Source organism: Micromys minutus (genome assembly GCF_963924665.1).
Source record: "Micromys minutus genome assembly, chromosome: 16".
In the NCBI taxonomy this organism is placed as follows: domain Eukaryota; kingdom Metazoa; phylum Chordata; class Mammalia; order Rodentia; family Muridae; genus Micromys; species Micromys minutus.
Window position 1 is genome coordinate 4,888,678 of NC_137985.1, and position 6,736 is coordinate 4,895,413.

A 6,736-nucleotide genomic window follows, 5' to 3' on the forward strand; every position below is an offset into this window, starting at 1 on the left:
GGCCCTCCCCCTTGCCAGCTGTAGCAGTAGGGTAAGCCCCATACCTCTCCTGGGCAGCACAGTAGAGCTGGCCCTGGTGGCATGAGTGCAGGAGAGCTGCCTGAAGGCATGAGAGTAGGAGTACTGGCCCCTCCCCTACCTGGGCAAACCTGAGTAGCTGTCCCTATCCCTTACCTAGGTGAAGCTGAAGAAGAAGCCCTGGTGGTGGTGGTGCTGAACTGACCAACTCACCTTCCACCCAGATCTAGATCTGAATTGGGCCACCCCAACATCTAGTTCACCTATGAACTGCTGGATTGTGTGAAGGGGCCGGTCTTACAGATTTAAAACTACAGTATCTCTATGATATCAGCAACAGGATATCTGAGAAGAGGCCTGATGAGGATTCAGTATTAATAGTATAGCAGAAGCCAGATCCCTTGAACGAGACCAAAGACTTGATGCAATAAAAATTTGCAAGAAAAGCTGTTTGGACAAAAGGGTATACTGTGGAACATACCATGGGATATTGCAGCTTCTGTGGCAAAATAGGTTTTGTTTTGATATATTTTTTCCTTTTTTATTTTTATTTTGTTTTGGGGGGGCTTGCAAAGGGTGGATATGAAGGAGTGGGGAGATAAATGGGGTTGAGATGCAAAATATAAAATTCATAATCAATTAAAATATTTTAAAAATTAATTCTATGTATTTCTGTATCATATTTAAATTTGGAATGAAAAATAAAAGTAGCTATAAATGTTTACAGAGCACAGAAAACAGTGAGTGGTCTTCAGAAACTGCATGTATGAAGAATCACTAAGTATTACTTAGAACATCAGCTGACACAATTGTTCACACATGTCCACACCAGTTACAAAGAAGTCTCAGAAACCTGGCACCTGTGCATCACGTTATTTTTATGCTGTAGAAGAGATAAGAAACTGAGAGGGCAGGGGTGTCTTCTGCACATTGATGCATTTGAGAAGCCAGGAGTGGGGCTTTCAGAAGTTACCTGGACATTGCTCTATGTAAGGTCACAAATTCAAACAAAACTTCTGGAAAGGTCGATGAGAGTAAATCGATAGAGCTATGAACCATGGCAGGTTGTCCATGCTCCACCGAATGCATATATAGGCAGCATTAATTGGGCATAATGCATTATTTAACAAAAAGAAAAAGAAAAGAAGGAAGGGAGGGAGGAACGAAGGGGAGAAGGGAGGGAGGAAAGAAGAAAGAAAGGATAGAAGGACAGTTGGATGTGATTGGATGTGATTGATATGTATGTAGGTATAAAATTCTCAAGAAATAAATGGAAAAAATTAAATTATTGAAAAGTAAAAAGACGCTGGACATATGACAAACCTTTAATCTCAGCACTTGGGAAGAAGAGGCAGGAGGATCTCAGTGAGTTACAGGCCAGACTGGTCTACATAGCTAGTTCCAGGCCAGCCAGGGCTATTCAGTAAAACACTGTCTCAGAAATACTTTTTTAAAAAGGGCTGTGGTGGGGTGTGGCTTGGTGGCAGAACACCTGGGTGGAAGTGTGAGGTTTGGACTTCCATCTCCAGTACTGTATGAGAGAGAGAGAGAGAGAGAGAGAGAGAGAGAGAGAGAGAGAGAGAGAGAGAGAGAGAGAGAGAGAGAACCCAGTGTCAAAGGCCCAGTACCATCTAATATTTATATATTTCAAAAGAAGCTGGGAGTTGGGTTTCTGAATTAATATTCTAACTAGTTTTCCAATCTCATACCTGCTGTAGTGGTGAAGAGTACAGAGACAAATGTAGCACATCTCTGGAGTAGAAATACAACACATCCTTCGAGACCTGGACCAGGGCCCAGATCTGCCAGTAGCGCTTTGGCCAACATGACAATGGACCCCCCCTTTCAGGTTTTGGTCTTCTACACAAGGGAAATTTTTTGTCTATTATTATTATTATTTAAACAGGATCTCATGAAATCCAGACTTGCCTCAAACTTATGTAGCTCAAACTGACCTTAAACTACTGATTCTTGTCTCTTCTGCCTTCTAAGAGCTAAGATTATAGGCATATGATATAATAACAAGTATTATAGATAAAACAATTCACAAAAAGGCACGTGGACTGGGGATGAATCTCAGTTGGTATAATGTCTGCCTGAAAACACACACAAAAGGGACTTGAAGCTGAAAGACCAAAATAAATCCTGACCCCCTAACAAGTAAAATAGAAGACCCCTAGCAGGTAGAGTAGTGCCAAAAATATAGGTTAGCCAGTTAAGCAACAGTTCAGCAATTCTATTCTTTTATTTCAGAAACTGGCTGTCCATAAAAGTTATAGCCAGTTCAGCAACTCTGTTCTAGGACCTGGCTGACCATAAACAGATTAAAATCTTGTGAAAAATCTTGAGAAACCAGGTGTTTCCCTGGTGGCTCCTTGCTGGTATTTTTGGCATTTTCCAATGACACCCTCCATACCCCCTTTGGGTTGTGGTTTTCTCCTTTAAATACCCCTTCTCCCAGCTACTTGGGGTCGAACTCCTTTACCCCTGCATGGGATATGAGTCTTGACCCCAGTGCACTGGTTTCTGTTAATAAAACTCGTGTAATTGCAGCAAGGATGGTCTCTCATGAGTTCTTGGGAGTTGTGTTATCCCGAGACTTGAGTGAGGGTCTCCCCACTCCTGGGGGGTTCTTTCATTTGGGGGCTCGTCCTGGATTTGGGACCATCCTCATCTCCGAAGACTCACTTGGAGGTGAGATTGTCTGTGTCTTTGTAATTCTGTGCTAGCTAAATTCTGGTTCTGTACTTTTGGTTCTGCAGTTGCTTGCGATTCCTGGTTCTGGTTTTACAGTGGCTCACATCTCTGGTAGAGATGGAGACTCACATCTTGAGTAGAAGCAGGGAGTGTGAATATTAGCAGATGTGCTAGGGGCTTGCCGTCTGCATTGACATGGGAGATGTTCTAGGAGGTGAGGAAAGACCCCAGGAATGCGTGGGATATTCCCGTGTGGGTGCCAGTGAGGATATAGTATTTCTGCTGGACTGGAAAAGTTATATGCCCTCCCTGCCATCTGTATTTCTGGAGTGGTTTTGTCTGTCTAGGTGGAGACAGGCATCTGTTAGTCTTTGTCTGTATGTCTTAGGTTTCTGTTTTGTGTTACTTGTGACTTTGACGATGGGACAGACTGTGACAGTTCCTCTGAGTCTGACTTTGGACCACTGAACTGAAGTTAAGACTAGAGCACACAATTTGTCAGTTGAGAAAAGCACAGAATCCTGGCAGACAGGACTCTACTGTGGCACTGCCGCTACGTGCCATTGGGGCACTGGTAGACCCACCCAACCTTCAGCCCCTTCAGTATTGGCCATTTTCCTCTGCAGACCTTTATAATTAGAAAACTCATCACCCTTTCTTTTCAGAAAATCCCACTAACCTCACAGGGTTGGTGGAGTCTTTGATGTTTTCCCACCAACCCACCTGGGATGATTGTCAGCAGCTTTTGCAGGTCCTCTTCACTATGGAAGAGAAAGAGAGGATCATGTTGGAGACCTGTAAAAGTCCTTGGAGCAAATGGGGTACCAACCAAACTTCTGAATGAAATAGATGCCAGGTTTCCCCTTAACCAACCTGATTGAGACTTCAGGATGGCAGCAAGTAGGGAGCAGCTGACCGTCTATCTCCGGGCTCTCGTGGCAGGTCTCAGAGGGGACACGAGGTGCCCCACTAATTTGGCTAAGGTAAGAGAGGTTCTTCAGGGGGCTGTTGAACCACTGTCTGTGTTTCTTGAACATTTAATGGAGGCTTACAGGCATTATACTTCCTTTAGACCCAACCTCTGAGGGTCAGCAAGCAGCAGTGGCTCTAGCCTTTATAGGACAGTCAGCATCAGATATTAAGTAAAAGTTACAACAGCTAGAGGGGTTGCAAAACTATACCTTGTAGGATTTGGTGAAGGAAGCAGAGAAAGTGTTTCATAAGCAGGAGACTGAGGAAGATAAGCGAGAAAGAGAGAAGCAGGAGGCAGAGGAAAAGGTGGACCAGAGGAATCATAGGCAAGATAGGAATTTGACTAGGATTTTGGCCACAGTGGTGAGGGGCAGGGAGTTAAGAATTAAGTCTGGCACTAGGAAGGAGCCTCTTGACAAGGATCAATGTGCTTACTGTAAAGAAAAAGGCCACTGAGCCAGAGATTGACCCAACAAGAAGATAAGGGGACCCAGAAAACAGAACCCTTGGTCCCATAGCCCCAAAATTTTGACCATACAAGAAGACAGTGATTAGAAGGGACGGGGCATGGGCACCCTCCCTCTCCCTGAGTCCAGGGTAACCTCAAAAGTAGAGGGGAAACCTATCTAGTTCCTTGTAGATGCAGGGGTTCAATCCTCTGTTCTGCTACATATAGAGAAACACATGTCAAAAAGTCTTGGGCTCAAGGGGCTACCGACATCAAACAATATTCATGGACTACCCGAAGATCTGTGGACTCAGGGTGGACCAGGAATCCCACTTATTCATAATAATGCCAGACTGTCCCTGCCCGTTGTTGGGAGAGACTTCCTGACTAAGATGGGGCACAGATTCACTTCTACTCTGATGGACCATAGGTTAGAGGGCCAAAAGGGGAGCCCGTGTAGGTTCTAACCATCTGGTTGGAGGATGAGTACCAACTCTTTGAACAAAAACAGCTTTCCTCAGATCAGATGGACTGGTGGCTGCAAGCATATCCACAAGATTGGGCAGAAACTGCAGGAATGAGGGAGGTTGAAAGCCAGCCTGCATGCATATGGAGCTAAAAATCTAGGCTAGTGGCATGTCAGTTCCTCATGTCAAAGGAGGTCTGAGACAAGATCAAGACACACATCATCCGGCTACTCCAAGTCGGGTTCTGTGTAAGTGTCAATCAGCCTGAAACATGCCTCTCCTACTGGTGTAGAAACCTGGAACCAACAACTGCTGGACAGTTCAAGATCTCTGAGAGGTAAATAAATGGGTGGCCGATCTCCACCTCATGGTACTGAACCCCTATAACCTGTTGGAATCATGGCCACCATTCAGAATCTGGTATACAGTACTGGACTTGAAGAAACCCCATCAATGGACTCTTCTATAAGTAGACAAACTTGTGAAGACTGTCTTGAGGTCAAATTCTTTTGTGCCAGATTTGAGTAGATAACTGTGTGCCATGCCAGAAAGCAAATATATGTAGAAGGCCGGGGAGAAGGAAAGATAGACCTGAGGTTTACTGAAAAGTAGATTTTACAGAGACTAAACCAGGAAGATATAGATATAAATATCTATTAGTCTTTATAGATACATTTGCTGGGCAGGTGAAATCCTCCCCATAAAGAGAAAAATGGCAGCAGCGGTCATAGCTAAGAAGATTCTAGAAGAGATCTTCCCTAGATTTGGCACCCCTAAGGTAATTGTATCAGACAATGGGCCAGCTTGTGTTACCCAGGTAGGTCAGATATTAGCTCATTTCTTGGGGAGCAATTGGAAATTACATTGTACTTACTGACCCCAGAGCTCAGGTCAGGTAGAAAAGATGAATAGAGCCCTAAAAGAGACCAAAATTGGCCTTAGAGACCAGCGGAAATGGCTGGACAGCTCTCCTTCCCTTTGCCCTGTTCCAACTTTAGAACACCCCAGGACAATTTAAACTTACCCCTTATGAGATCCTTTGTGGGGGACCACCACAGCTCACTGAGTTGGGTGGAGTGTATAATCCTGATGCTATTCTTTCTAAACCTTTGTTTGTCCAACTAAAGGCCCTTGAGGTGGTTAGACATCAAGCCTGGGAACAACTGAAAGAGGCTTATGAGACTGGGAGTCCAGACATACCCCCATGAGTTCCAAGTTGGAGATGCCATTCTGGTCCAATACCATTGAGTGGGAAAAGTAGAACCTCGCTGGAAGGAGCCGTATGTAGTGCTTTTGACAACTCCTAGCAGTCATATTGGGGCTTGGAGTGGCCATAGGTGTGGGAATGGGCACAGCAGCACTAATACAGATGCCTTAATATTTCCATACATTGAGATCTGCAATAGATGAGGATTTACAAGCCCTAGAACAATCCATATCTAAGCTTGAAGAATCACTGACCTCCCTCTCGAAGGTGGTCTTGCAAAACAGAAGGGGACTAGAGATACTGTTCCTTAAAGATGGAGGGCTATGTGCTACTTTAAGAAAAGAATGTTGCTTTTACTTAGATCATTCAGGGGTGATTAAAGACTCTATGAGTAAGCTAAGAGAAAGACTAGACAAAAGTAAAAGAGACAACAAGGATGGTTTGAGGGATGGTTCAACAGATCCCCATGGCAGAACACTTTAATCTCCTCATTAGTGAGGCCTCTTAATTTTTCTTTTGCTTCTTACATTTGGACCATGCATTCTTAATAAGTTAGTAGCTTTTGTTAGCAAAAGATTGAGTACTGTGCAGATTTTGATGTTGTGCCAGCAATATAGTGCTTTACAAGGTCAAGAAAATCAATATTATAAAGATACTGAGATCTAGTTCTATGATTAGAACTAGGCACTAGAAGAAGTGGGGAATGAAAGACCAGGATAAATCCTGAACCCCTAATGGGTAAAGTAGAAGACCCCTAGCAGGTAGAGTAGAGCCAAAAATGTAGGCTAGTCGGTTAAGCAACAGTTCAGCAATTCTATTCTTTTATTCCAGAAACTGGCTGACCATAAGAGTTATAGTTGGTTCAACAACTCTGTTCTAGGACCTGGCTGACCAGAAACAGATTAAAATCTTGTGAACAATCTTAAG